Source organism: Symsagittifera roscoffensis, chromosome 6, assembly GCF_963678635.1.
Source record: "Symsagittifera roscoffensis chromosome 6, txSymRosc1.1, whole genome shotgun sequence".
Taxonomy (NCBI): domain Eukaryota; kingdom Metazoa; phylum Xenacoelomorpha; order Acoela; family Convolutidae; genus Symsagittifera; species Symsagittifera roscoffensis.
The window spans coordinates 48226441-48241512 of NC_087067.1; the positions used below are offsets into that span (position 1 = coordinate 48226441).

At 40.0% G+C, this 15072-nt stretch overlaps 1 protein-coding gene across 1 annotated transcript in view; it reads left to right on the forward strand.

The window, feature by feature from the left end:
- Positions 1 to 15072, forward strand: part of LOC134847574 (B9 domain-containing protein 1-like) — a 271610-nt gene that overhangs the window by 162545 nt on the left and 93993 nt on the right. The gene's annotated exons all lie outside the window — the stretch shown is intronic.

Consider the following 15072-nt stretch of genomic DNA (forward strand, 5'->3'; position numbering starts at 1 on the left):
TTTAGACTTTTTTCTAAAAGCTTACAAAGCCAGTGAGACGAAAGGATACTTTCCATACGAGTGGTTTGATACTCCCAACAAGCTTGATGAACAGCAACTACCCTCGTATGATGACTTCTACAGCAACTTGAAGAATAGTAACCCTCTCTATAAAGAGGCTGATGATTATCAAAAACTTCTTATCACTGGGATAACTGACAAGCAAGCCTTGACAAAACTCGGCCTCAAAAATTGACCACGTACGGTATTGGAAAACTACAACTATTTGAAATATATCTGGAAACAGGAAATGATGACAACATTTCGCGATTTTCTACAGCGGTATAACAACAAAGATGTTGTTCGTACTCTTGAAGCTATGCAGAAAATGATTGAAGTTTATCATGACAAAAGGATAGACATGTTAAAGCTCGGCTGCACACTACCGAATATAGCGAATATCTGCCTACACAATTCAACCGACTATAAGTTTTACCCATTCTTTTCGAGTGATAGTGACTTGCTTGAAAAATATGGGAAGATTTGACCGGTGGTCCCTCAATTGTTTTCACAAGGAAAGCAGTAGAAAATGAAACTTTTTTCCAAAATCAAACAATTTGTGTGAATCAATCGTTGTTATTGATGTTAGTCAACTCTATTCTTATTCTAAGTGTCAGGATGTGCCCACAGGTTTGTATACGAGATGGGACTACAATGGAGAAAAACAAAAACTCAAGGCAAGGCAAAATCGAGTTCGAACGTATGAAAATATGGTCATGTCTTACTTTCAAGCAACCAGATCTAAATGTAAAATTGAGAGTTACTACACTACAGCAACACAGAAAAAGTTTGATTGCTTTAGTGTTGATGGTTATTGCAAACATTGTATGACTGTCTTTGAAACAAAAGGTTGTTATTTCCATTTTTATCCTTGTCAAGGAACTAGACCGAGCCTAACTGATGATGATATCAAACGATGAACCAAGAAAAGAGAAATGGACGAGCTTCGAAAAGATTACAATCGAGAAAAAGGATACTCTATAGAAGAAATGTGGGAGTGTAGTTGGCGGGATCAATATAAAAAACAGTGTAGACGTAAAAAATTATGTTAGAACTCACTTTCCCTTCAAAAAACTTCTTTATGCAAATTCACTAGAAATGAAACAAAATTCGGTCACGTGCAATACAATCTGAGTGTTCCAGACGAGTTAAAAGCACAATTTTTCAATTTTCCACAAATATTGATGTTACCAGAAACAATATTGGCAAGAAAAAACGATTTGCTGAAACAGCCGCAATGAGTGTTGATATCGAGCTTCAAGTTGACCAACGGAACAATGATTACACCGCCCTTCAACTTTTACTTGGATATTGGACTACAGTGTACAAAAACTCATCAATTTGTAAAATACACACCACATAAATTATTCAACAGTTTTGTTCAGTCTGTTGTTGATGCTAGGCGAGACGGCGATGAAAATCCATTATCTGGCGTAGCAGCCAAAACATTGAAACTTCTAGGAAATAGTTCCTTCGGCTATCAAATAATGGACAGATCAAAACATACAATGACAAAATGTCTTGGAGACAAAAAAACCCACAAAGCTATCAATAACCAATTCATCGAGAGACTCAAAATCGTAGCTAAAGCTTTGTATGAAGTGGAACTTGTTTAATCTACTATTGAGCATCGTGAAACATTTATAGTAGGATTCTTGATACTACAGTATGCCAAGTTGAGAATGTTGGAGCTGTATAACAACTTTTTCGATAAATTTTGCGATGTCAAAAAATTCGAGGAACTCGAAATGGATACAGATTCCCTCTATTTGGTTTTGGTAGAAAAAAATTTAGATGATTGTATTCTTCCCAGCAAACGAGTAGAATGGACTAAAAAGCAAAGCAAGGACTGTCGAGTCGATTTCAGAGCAGATGCGAAAAACAATTTTTTTCCCGTACTTGCTGTTCTAAACAGAATAGACATGACAAGAGAGAACCAGGATTGTTAAAGGAGGAGTTCAGATGCTCCAAAATGTTATGCCTGTGTGGTAAAACCTGTTGCTGTTACGACAGTAAAAGTCAAAAGTATAAGTTTAGCATTAAAGGACTGAACAAACGCGCATTAGAAGACTCTGTAGATGGCTCGATGCCTAAGTATCGACAAGTACTGGACGAGGCAGTGAATTTGAAGTCAATGAACAGAGGATTCAAACCGATTAACTATGCAGTCGCAATTTTTGAACAAACTAAAAAAACGACTGAGCTATTTTTACTCTAAACGGGAAGTTGAATGTGATGGAATACATACTAAACCTCTAAAATTGTAAGAGATAATGTAACAAAACTGTACACGATGCTGTAAGGTAATATGTTTTCCTCAAAGTTAATCTTTTTTTTTCAAAAATGATTTTTAAACGCTACGTTTGAGTTAACAAAAAATAACTCTACGATGAAAAAAATTCAGAATCTGCAACATCAGCAAAATTGGGCGCCAAAAATTTTTTGAAAGTTACAATCTGAAATTTACCATCAAAAGTTTTTTTCCTATCTTATTGATTTCTTAATACATAGGAAAATCTGTACACTCTACATGGTAATTTCGGGCGCCTAAAAACTTACAATCTGAAACTTACCATCTAAAACCTGGGATCTTGAGTAGGAATTGTATTCCCTATCTTAATACATAGGAAATTTATAGCCTATCTTAATATATAGGTTGGTGACCGGATGCTCGAAAGTTATAGAGGGTTTTCCCCCAGATACAATTTTACAGAGAAACGGCAACCGTTCTTAGTACAGTCACAAGCTAGTTTCCAGGAGCACGAAACATTCTCATTGTGTTTTTTACTAAAAAAGCACCAGATAAAAAATAATAGGTCTTCCTTCAAGACCAATGGGATTGAAGGAATCTATCGCTGCAGGAAATTTGTTCACCAGTCGCGGTGCACGACAGCAGAAATTGGTATCTCCTTTTAATAGACGAGAACGCTCAGCTTTGAATTCAAGTTTATTTTGTCTGAAGTTCATTCTGATTGCCAGATGTGCAGAAGAATCAAAATCAAAGCAACCAGCAATAAGTTTTGACAGCATACGCAAATCCGTGAATTGCAAATAAAGCGAAACAGGGAGAAGGTTGAGAAACAACAGACGCTCCTTGTAGTTTTCACAATGTGGGAGAATCCACCTCGTTACTCGCTTCTGAACTGCTTCGAGATTTCTCATTGACCGGACCGAGGCGTGCCAGCAACAACTCGCATACATCATAATGGGCAGCACCATTGTTTTGTAAAGATTGAGTGTGCTTTTCACGGAAATATGAGATGAATTTCTCTTCATCATGAAGAACATTTTATTTGCCTTACTGCATTTTTCTTCAAAATGAGCGTCCCACTTCAAATTGTCAGCAATTTGGAGACCCAAGTCTTTGTGCTCTAGTGAAAAAGCGATTGGAGCACCTACAAATTGGCAGTCTTTCAGACTCGAAAGTCATAGCCACACATTTATCAACATTAAATTTTATCATGTTTTGTTGGGACCAGTTGCAAATGTAGGAAAAATCTGTTTCTATCAGAACCTTGTTTGTATTTAACTAAAGAAATTTAGCATCATCAGCACAAAGATATGGCTCGAAGCACTGTAAAGAACCAGGCAAATCTTTGATAAAAAATTAAAAACAAGAGGGGTCCTAACAAGGAGCCTTGCGACACGCCACTAGTCACAGGTATGGAACCGGAAAACATCCCTCGTAATCGAGCTTTTTGCGCACTGTTGGATAAGTAGCTCTTAAGAAGCTTCAGCAGTTTGCCTCGTACTCCAAAAATGTGCAGTTTAGCAATAAGAATCTGATGATCAACGTTAACGAACGCTTTCTTGAAGTCTGTAAAGATCACTGTATATATCACGAGATTTGTATGTAGTTTTTCACTTCCATTTTTGAACCTATCTTGTGCACTGGGGTGACTACAGCTTCTTTCCAGGCGTCAGGATGCATGCCAGCTTGCTTGATTCTATAAAAGAGAGTTTTCAGGGGTTTCGCGACAGCATTAGAGGTATGCTTGAACAATCTTGCAGGAATATTATTTTGTCCGGTTGCTTTTGTCACATCAAGATCATCAAGAATTTTGACCAAAAAATGTTCGTCAATAGCAAAATTATTGATGATGATGTCAGTTTTGTCGGAAAACGTTTGAATACGACCACTGGGTTGGTTGAAAACTGTGGCAAAAAAGGCATTGAAAAGCTCAGCTTGTTCCGTTTGTTCTTGCGTGTTGAGCTTCTGACTTGTTGTAGCAACTCAATGCCTTCTGTCATCAGCACGAACAGTTTTAATCTCCACAAAACATCAGTTCATAAAAGCTGTACAATTCTTTCAGAGATCTGATTCGACTGAATACACTGGTCCATTACTCTAGAGCGACTCTGTAACCACTGTTAGACGTTGAATTATAGCAGCAAACAATCAACAGCTTGCAGCCATTTACTACGGTGGTACATGAAACCACCAAATCGTCATCAGTAACACTCAGAGTATCTGCGAGAGCGTCCCGCCTCAATCTGAACACCACCATGTCGAGAGATATGATCTGCACTAGCGCGCTCTGACCGAAACAACTCATAATTGGGCAGGAATAGTTCAATGTCATCGACTTGCTCGGTAAGCCATGTTTTTGTCAGACAAAGTAAAATAATATTGCTCATTGCAACAAAGTTAGCGAACGTCACGCGATTTTGTAGATTCAGGAGGCTTCTCACATAGTATAAAAGACAGTTTATCACTGACGAGAATAGAAGCGACTTTCGCGGTAGTCATTTTTCGATATCAGCATCAGTAACTGTTACCCACTAATGGCCTCGGTCAGTTTTTCTAAGAAGCTCATTGTCTTTCAATCGGGGGGTGTTTCTTTGAACACCAGAGCTGATGAAATCCTTTCTAAGTTTCAACAGTCGTCTGTACGCGACAGTGGATAGATCACGGGAAACATACACATTTTTATGAAACTCAGAAGTTTTCAGTTTCACTAGAGAAGAAAAGATGACCCGTTTGTCGATTTGTGACCTGAGAATTACTAGAAGCGTTCGCGGCGGTCTGTTGATATCGTTGTTCAACATACCGAGTCTGTAGGCATCGTCGATCACTGGGTCTGTGTCAGTCAAAAAGTTCAAAATTTTTTTCACGGCAGCGAAATCTTCTTGGAACCTGAGGTCTTTTTCTTCGTTTTTTCTCTCTGAAATACCTCTTACGCGCAGGGCGAAAGGACTTGTGTTTCTTTCAGTTTTCACAATTTCAGGCGCTTCAACGGCGTCTGCAGGCGCAGGCGTATTGAGCAATGCCTTTTCAACATTCCAAACTGAGCTCAAAATAGTTTGAATTTTTTCGGCTATTTTGTCAGTTTGTTTGAGCAGGTTTGTTGAGAAACGAATCTCTCCTTCCTTGTAGAATAAAATTGGTACAGAAAAGCAACACATTATCTCTGACAGCTGAGAGAGCACTGAGAACAGTGTCTTCAAATCCAGCCAATTTTTTTGACCAATGCATGATGGATGAGCAACAGACAAAGAGAAAGATTTCGCTGTCTTTCGTTGGATGCTTGCATGTTGAACAGTGTTTTTCGTTGAATACGGAAGAACTCGTAGTCATCGTTGCGTTTGTTTTTTCTTTGTTTTCCTTTGATTCGAGTTATAGAGTATGGATGAGAGGCGATAAGCTGCAGGCTGGGGCACAATGTGAACGGGTTGAAATTGCAGTTCCCGCGGGATGGATGGCGAACGTTTGTGTTTATGTTTCGAGAAATTATTTTTGAATTTATGTATTTCAAAGTTTGGCATAGGCTGTCTTAAAGCAAACACGGCTTTATGAAAAGGCTCTGCACTTTCACGCAACTTCCAAATTATTTTGATAAACTCTATGTTTGCAATAATGTAATATAGACTTTTGTGCTATCTACTTTGATATGCTAAAAGCTTTTCGCTCTGTGTCTCATAACGTTTTGCTTAACAAACTTTACAACTTTTGGTTTTGAAAGCGCGTTTATCCGTCTCAGTTCCTATTTGTCGAATCGCATTTAGAGGGTGCGCGTTAACAGTTTTCTGTCCTTTGAATGGCCGCGTACCAAGCTGCGTTCCTCAAGCAACTATTCTAAGCCCTCTACAATTCCTAATTTATATCAACGATCTGCCTGATGTTTTAAATTTTTCTTTTCCCTATCTGTTCACCGATAACAGTGGCTCATGCTTGAATAATTTACTGTCTGACTTACACGGAGTCTCCTTGTGGTGTAATCTCAACGGCCTTGATTTTCACCCTGACAAGACTAAACTAATCTCAATTTTTCCTCCACCATCTTCTATCGAATTGACGCATCAATAGAATTTGTTGCGCAAATCAAAGATATGGGAGTTCTTTTTTCTCCAAGGTTATCTTTTAACAACCATAATGACTATCAACTTGGTAACGCGTCACGCTGTTTTTTTTATTTAAGCAGAATGTTCCAATTAATTCCCCTAACAAAACGAAATAGGGAATTCAGAAGTAGGGAGCTGACACTAGGGCAATAGTTCCAGAATCGAAAAATTCTGGCTAAAACAAAAAATTTTGAAATAACTTACATATTAGCATAAAAAAAGCGACAAAACGAAATTGTAAAAACAAAAAAGGTGAAAACTCTCAGAAATTTGTGACAAAAGGTTAAGAATTGTTACATAATAGTTGTTACATAATTCCAGTAAAATTTGTAGAGTTTTGATTGGTTGAATTTTTTAAATTTTGAAATAATGATGTGTAAGACACTTTTCATGATCTTTGATCATTTTGTACAGATAGTTTAGAATTTTTAAAACCTGAAGATGCACCAAAATGTGCGAAAACTATTGTTTGATTTTACAATTTTAACGCATTCTCAATATATCTCTTGTGTACGATCCATTTTTGCATATAGTTCTTGTATTTGGTACCCCAGTATTAATTTCTTAGGTCAACTAGAATAACTGCAAAAAAAGGCTGCTCGCTGGATAACAGTATGCCATGATTGTAAGCAAGCTCTGTTTCAACAACTGCTATTGCCAATATGCTATCATCTCATCTTTTCTGATTATATCCTGTTATAACTTATCAATCTTAACTTTTCTAAAAACTCGTATAAACCTAATGTGTTTTTGATTTACCCCATAAACGGTAATTAAAGACTTATCTATCTATCTATCTCTATCTTCAGAAAAATCGTTTTATTTGTATTTGAGCTGTGTCAATTGGGAGCAACATGCAGGAAAATAGTGTACTTGCGAACGCTGTAACATTAAAAACAATTAAATTTAGACCCATTTTTTTCAATAGCTTTTTCTTGAAGATAAAATAGTGGCAGTCTATGGAAAGATTGCGTGGAATAAATATAAACTTATCTGACGAAGAACGATACTTATTAACTTTTAGCCTAATTTTTGTGATAAACTTAATAAATAGATTTGTTATGTTTGATGTTTGTGCCTGTATGTGGAGCGCCCTCTGAGGGATTTTAGAGACAGGTCTGCCAAGTGGCTTTCTGTGGAGAGGTGGGAAACTGGAACTGGCTTGAGGAGTCTGGTGGTGCGCCGCTGGACCTACTGAGCTCGGGTGAGATTGTTCCTTGTTTTTGATTTTTATTATTCGATTTAAAAATTTAAATTAATTTAGTTGTCTTTTTTTTATTTGCTGATTTATAAAATTCTCACTAACCGCTTATCATGGGATAGTTCAGTCCCCAAAGTCCAGTCAAAATCCTTTTTTTTACCTTTATGCTGCGTCAAGATCAGGAAAAACAACAAAGAGTGTACAAGCAAAGATTGCTTAAAACCTTCAGGACTGATAAATTAGATTAGATGTGATTGTTGTTCTAGTACGTATCATATCAGTTGTGTAAATATTTCTCTTAGCGACTCTAAGAAAACGCAATGGTTTCAGTGTCCTTTATGCGTTGATGTAAAATCTGTTAATAAAGCAACAATAGGTAAAGATTTAGTGCTAGACAATTATGTTAATACAGCCATCTCAAATGTCCGAGTACTCAAGAGAGTACCAAAAGACTCGCGAGTTCCCTTGGCGGAAAGTCTTGTTTTTTTTTGGAGCAACCGAAAAGTAGTGGACGCAAACAGACAACAAGCATAAGTTCTTTGATTAAAAAAAAATTCGAGCAAATGACGTGTCACTTCCAAAACCCCATCCCCAAGTTTCAAGCCCGCCTCTGAGTGACCTCGAGCAGAGACGGGCTTGAAAGTTTGCGTATATATTTTTTGCGTACAAGCCCTTGTTTTTTGCAAAATGATTTTTTGGAACGCTACGATAAATTACTAAGAAATTTGTTGTGCAAGGTCACTAACGTGAAAATGGATGATAACCAGTTTTTACAAGCAGTTCTCCCAACAACCAAAGGTGGCTTGGGCGTTTCTTCCGCTCGTCTACTCGCTTTACCCGCTTTCTTAGCCTCAGCAGTAGGAGCGAAAGATGCCTTGAGCGAAATCTTTGGACTGGAGCATGTGGATGGAACCTATGATGATGCGCTTAAACGGTGGTTTGAACTTGAAAAATTGAAATGGCTCCGGAAAATGAAATCCAAAAAAATTGGACGGAGCCAATTTTTGACAGCGAAATTGCAGACTTGATTTTACGACTCGAACCAACGGACGTAAAAAAGTTCAACGCGTTCCAAGATAAATTTGGCTCCCAATGGTTGAACGTCATCCCGTGCAAAAATTTAAGTTAAAAATGTGACATTCGACCAGAATGGACAAAATGCAATCTCTGCAGACTTCGAAATTTTAGCAGTGAACCTTCCGAGTTAATGATTTTGAAGGATTAACGACGTTATTCGGATGATTAGCAGAACGGTGAAGGTCAGGATATTCCCGTATTTTAAAATTTTAAATTTTCGAAGTGATGACGTAACATTTCTGAGAAACGTCAGAAACGGCCATTTTAGCAAAAAGAACTAAGAAAAACAGAACAACTTTATCTGTGATTGCGAACAGAACGGAAATCGAAATTAAAGAAAACGACAACGAATTACAGAGAACGTTCCGAGTTGCAACTATTGTGCTGCTACAATAGTTGCAAGGCCGTTGCGAACAACGGTGAAGGGTGAAAACCAGCCTTCCGTGTTATCGTGAAATCGAACTTAAGGAGCTTGATTCAGTGGATTCACAAATCCGGAAGGGTTTCGGGACTGAAACTTTTAGCCTGTTATATGAACTTTTAGCATCCTGTCATGTCCTGACTTGAATTTAACTGATATTTGGATTAGTTTTGACAAGGATGAGGTGCTAGGAGTTGGGGGAGAGGGTTGATCCATCTTCGATGGAGATGATGATTTTTATCTACTGAACAAAAACAATAGTAATATAATAAATATTAGCCCTGTTTTTAGGAGTGACCTCGTGGTCTGGGGATACTGAGACCCAGCCATGAGCTCACTATTTGCATGTAATTAAGTTAATTTGAGCGTTCTGGTCGAAGCCGGAGAACAGTAACGTTTTTGTCGACCCGATGTTGGAAAGACCACCGAAAGTACTGGCTTGGTAGAGACGATGAAAAGCATGCAAAGCTCTGTTTAGACGTTAGCCAGTCGTCTTAAGACTTAGTTTTGTTTTCCGTTGATATGTATCTTCCGGGCGAATGTTACATACATGTTTTTATGGCGCTCCTGGGTGTTATTCTTTTTAACATCATGACCGGCAGAACCGTTAACGAGCACTCCGAGCCGAGCGGATGCTCACATTAACGCCCTTATTAGGCCTAAAACCGCCGGGGCGGAGGGGTGGTTCGGAGCGCGGAAGCCCTCCGGATTACCGTGAATAGCTTTTTAACTTAGTTAAGACCGAAAATTCACGAACCAGGAAGGGTGGGGATATCGGCCATTCCCTCATCCCCTGAGTGGTTTGTGACCAAAAACACTTGAAGATATAAGTAAAACCAAACAAAAAGTAGTATAGTACCCAAGAAAAACAAAAAGCATAAAAAATTGCCGAAAGAATCAAAAACAGTAAAAAAGTAAAAAAATCAGTAGAAATCATCCCCCCAGACAAGATGTGATTCAACCCCCCCGTTTGTTGTTGATAGATATATTGTTGTTACAGGCATTTATATCAGTCAGGATTGTTTCGATCAGTTTTGTGGCCCGTTTGTGAGGCTTGTACTGTAGGGTTATTTGAGCATTTAAGCACGTTAATGATAAATTGCGCTCAATCCGGAAGGGTCAGCTGATTTGCGCTCAATTCGGAAGGGTCTTGGGTGAAGACCGATCCGGCAAGCTGTTCAAGGAGCAACAAGAAGGGGCTCAACGACAACAACAATCGACTGTTGGGTATCGTTAACAAGTTTTGTATCCCTTTTGGTACAAAAAGTAAGATAGTAATCTGTGGGGGGCTCGACAGTGCTGCACTGTAGTGACCCTTCACCGAACTGCGAATATCCGAGTTAAGCACCTTAATTCGGATATTAAACAAACCCGGAGGGGTATAGTATTACTATTATTATTACTTATAGAGCCTATATTAATAGTCTTATATCGTTTTTCAGTGAAAAACAACGAAAACAGACCGGTTTTTAGGGTCAAAATAGCGATATTTTGATCCCCCCACAAGTCGCGATTTTTGAGATATCGATATTTTTTCAAACGGAAAAAAGCGCTAAGTTAGTGTGTTACATCGTAACTGCACTACCACAATATATAGAACCGGTTAAGGTTAGTTCGGAAGTGGTTGGAACTATTTTGGAACCAAAAACCGAATTTTCGTGATTTTTGAGAAAACGAAACACTATAAATTTAGAAAATTTTTTGAAATTTTTGAGTTACAACAGTAAAAATAGTTGTTCGGACAACGTCCACTAGTGAATCTACAAGTTTTAAAACCCGCTACCCGAAAGCCTTCCGGGTTGCAGAGAAATCGGACATAACGTGTTTGATTTGGTGGATTCATCAATCCGGAGGGGTCCAGGTAGCATAGTTTTTCGCAAATTTTTTCTATAAAAGCGTTTTAGATCGGGTCTTTTGCATTGAACTAGAAGAGTATAGGCCTTTTGAGCTCGGATCGATAATTTTTAGGTCGGAAGGACCAGAATTGCGGAAAAAGTTAGGTGGAACCTATAAGTGAGAAATTTTTTGAGTTTGCAAGAAAGACGTTTTGGCTAATAACTTTTCGACAACTGGACAGATCCGGTTAATCTTGGTACCATTAGATCAGAAATTAGCTGAACTTACTAGTAGGAAAAAGAATTACTCAAAAAAGCGAGCGAGAAAATTTTTGGAGATTGTTTTTAGCAAATTACACAAATCCGGAGGGGTACACCCTGCACGTTTTGTAAATTTTTCTGAAAAACCCTTAGACCCCTACCAAAAGGTAATAGCGGTTGAATAAAGTAACTTTAGGCCATTCTAGACCAAAAGCGAGGGCTAAAGGCACAGCAAAAGCTTAATCGAGCCGAAGTTAGGCCAGCGATAAGACCCTTTACCGTTGGTGTGAATTGTCAAATAAGAAGCTTAACTTCAATCCGGAAGGGTCTAGGAAGGTAGCACATACCCTTCCCAGTTAATTGAAAGAGCATAATTGCATCGGAGAACGTATCAGGAGGGGTATAGGTTGAAAAAAGGAAATCTCCGAAAAGCTACTTTTTACAAATCCGGAGGTGTCCGAATCCGGAGGGGTCTTATAGTTGCTAATTCGGAGGGGTCCGAATCCGGAGGGGTCTTATAGTTGCTAATTCGGAGGGGTCCAAATCCGGAGGGGTCTTCTATTAACCAACTCAGAGGGTCCAAATCCGGAGGGGTCTAGATTCTATCAATCCGGAAGGGTCCTATTTGTGCCAATCCGGAGGGGTATTATTTTATTAAGGACTTAGGTAGACGAAAGAAAGACTAAAAAGAGAAAGGTATTAGGTTATTAGCACACAGGCTAGGTATCAGTGACTGCACTGGTAACTTGCCTTTCAATAAGAACCAGACTAATACAGAACAGGTCCGAACTCGGATATTCGCGACACTAAGTCTAAATTAAAAAGAGCGTGATTCATTGGTGTGGATTGAAACATAATACGTTTTTGGGAAAAGTGACTGCCCTGAGGATTTTAGTAGGTCTAGCTCGGGCAGTCCGAAGGCAGATAGGTAACACAGTACTCGGTGGGTGCAATAGACGCCCACTTGAGAAAATTACTGCCTTCAAAGTTTTGTCTGTTTGGTGCGGCACCGAGCAGGGAAAGCTTTTTCTTTAAAAGACAGGTTCGACTATTGTACTGCGACCGACTAAGAGTACAAGACACATACGGTTTTTTATATATACATTCATATTGTGTCAAAATAAATTATTTGTTTTTGATTTTAAATCAACGTAAACTGTGCTTGATTGGGTAGTGAGTACACTATCTTTTAAATCGACTGATAACATCATATTGTACTAGTTTCAAAATCTTTGGACCGATAATCGGTTAGTGTGAATAAATTTTATACAAACTGTACTCTGACAACATACAGGGATTCGTGGTCACTATTTAATAGAATCTGGTGAAATTTTTTGTGTTGTGTCATTATTATTGTTAAAACTATAAGGTCTCTAGCAATTGAGTCAAGAGTAGGCATTGGAAAGTGACAAATAGAGAATGAGTCTAGACAAGTCAAGGATACCAAAACGAGGTAATAGCTCTAGGAAATTCATACCTGAAAAGCAAAGAAAAACGATGACCGATCCTTTTGTGGATTGGATCAAGCGATCCCGGTCTGACAAAAGGGGGAGGGTTTCAGTCAAAATGGTTGAAACGAGAAGTCAGAAGACCTCAGAAGAGCAAAGAGAACTGTTAGAAGTGGAGGTCAAAACAGACCATACCATGAACGACAACCAGGAAGTAACTGGACTGGAAGGGAGAGGCAGAAAGCTGGCGAGTGAATCTACTCCGGTAGAATAAGGCCATGATTTTGCCACTTCCACCGGGACATTGGATCGAGAGGAGATGTCGGAACTGTCCGACATCTCAACTGAAGTAACGGCAACTAGAAGATCTCCGACAGACAACACTACGATGGCAGGCGGAACTGGGAAACAAACAACGTCATCATCATTCTCAGAAAGAATGAAGAACACCTTCGGAAACATCTTTCCATTCAGCATGGGAGGAGGAGCAGGAAACGACGGTGAATCCCAGGAGGAAGAGGATGAAGAAGAGCAAGGGGACTTTGGATCTCAAGTCAGCCTCAATAGTTCGATCCAGGAGAGTGAGGCACACGTCGGAAGAGAGACTGGAACCATGGACAAATTTGGTGTAGTGACAACGATAAGCAAAGAGGCAAACACACCGGGCCAGTCAAAGGACTTCGCGATTAGGACAAGTTCGGAGCCACAACCTGGAGAGAGTACAACCAGAGGGCTTGGCAACGCGTTAATGGATCCTGAATTAAATAATGAAAAGACGTTGAAGCAGAGAGTCAAGGCCCGGATCTCGACAAGCACGAAGTTACCTGGGACCGACAGGGTTACACCACCACTAGTGACGCCACTCGTGGATAACGGGGCAGCACTAGAGGAAGCCTTAAACAATATAGTGGACAGCTTAGGAGAACAAAATGAGCAGATGTCGATAAGGATGAGTGAACTAGAAAGAGCAGTTCACATGGAAAGAGAAAGTCTGCGGGAAGAAATAAACCGCAATAGACAGGAAGTTGGCAGGAGCGAAAAACGCTTGAAAGAAAGAACGGACGAACATATGACGAGGAACTTGTCGCGAATGACAAGAGAGGCGGAACAGAGGGAGTTACGCTTAAGAGCCGACATGGAGAAGTTAAGAATTCAGCAAGAGCAGTCTCTTGGGACTCTTGACACAAAGATAGACGCGATGATGGAGAGGCGAACTCAGGCTATCATGGATAGGTTGGACGGGCTACTAAGCAGCAAGAGTGGACCAAAGGAAGGAGAGCCGAACTCGGGAGGTCCCAGTAGGGAACCGAGGGTGAACTTCAATGAACATCAAAGGAGAAAGACGTATGGATCCACTAGAGGCAGGGGCAGTTCATCAGGCTATGCCACAAGGGGTAATGCAGCATGGGGCCCGAACAGTAGAGCAAGTTCAACGGGGAACAGACGAACCTCTAACGAACGACCAACGCAAAGCACACATGCGACTGGGAGAAGTGATTCCGGCAACAGGGGGCATGCAAGCCCGAGGAGGAGTCATGTAGGTCAAGAGGGAAACACTCACGGCGATTCGGATTGCAGGGATGCACCTCATACAGAGCCTTCGACGAGGTGTGAGGACACTCAAGCAGGACACTCAAGGGATGCTACGGCAATGGCCACAGCATTTGAACCCCTAAACAGGTCTTTGGAGACATTCCTGACAAGGTTATCAAGAACCAATGAACGCAGTGAGAAGTCCAGAAGAGTCTTTAAGAAACCAAGATGCTACAAAGACGAATCTGATGGCTGTATTGATACCTGGATAGAGGTAATGAAGTTGCATTTTGAGGAAGAGGACTTGTCGGAGAGACAGGAATGCAGTGCGCTCACCAGCAACTTGGAAGGGACAGCCCTGAACTGTGTCATGGCCAAGAAGCAATATCAACGTGACACTGCTGAAAAAATCTTCGAAATCTTGTTAAACCGTTTCGGATCAGGGGTGCAGGTGCACCAGGCGATGATGCGCTGGGAGAAACGGAGGCAACGAGAAGATGAAAACATAGACAAGTTTCTCGATGATTTGGAAATGCTGAGAAGACGCAGCCAACCGGATGAGTCAAACCGAAGGATGAACCTGGCCGTAGCCTCAAAATTCATCGATGGTGTGAAAAATGATGAACTTCGTACGATGCTAGCAACGCATTACACACCACTATCAACTAATGCGCCAACACCGGAGGAGTTAAGGCTCAAATCAAAGGAGTATCTTTTGTTGAAACCTCCTTCGAGATCTGGATATTACAAGAACAATTATGGAAATTTTAACAACGGACCAGCAAATCAAGGGAACAATTGGTACAAACCGAGGGATGATATGGACAAGAGACGTTCTTGTGCTAATTGCAGTTCAACAGACCATCATGTGTCAGCATGCCCAGCTTACAAACAAGGCATGAAAGCAATAGGCTT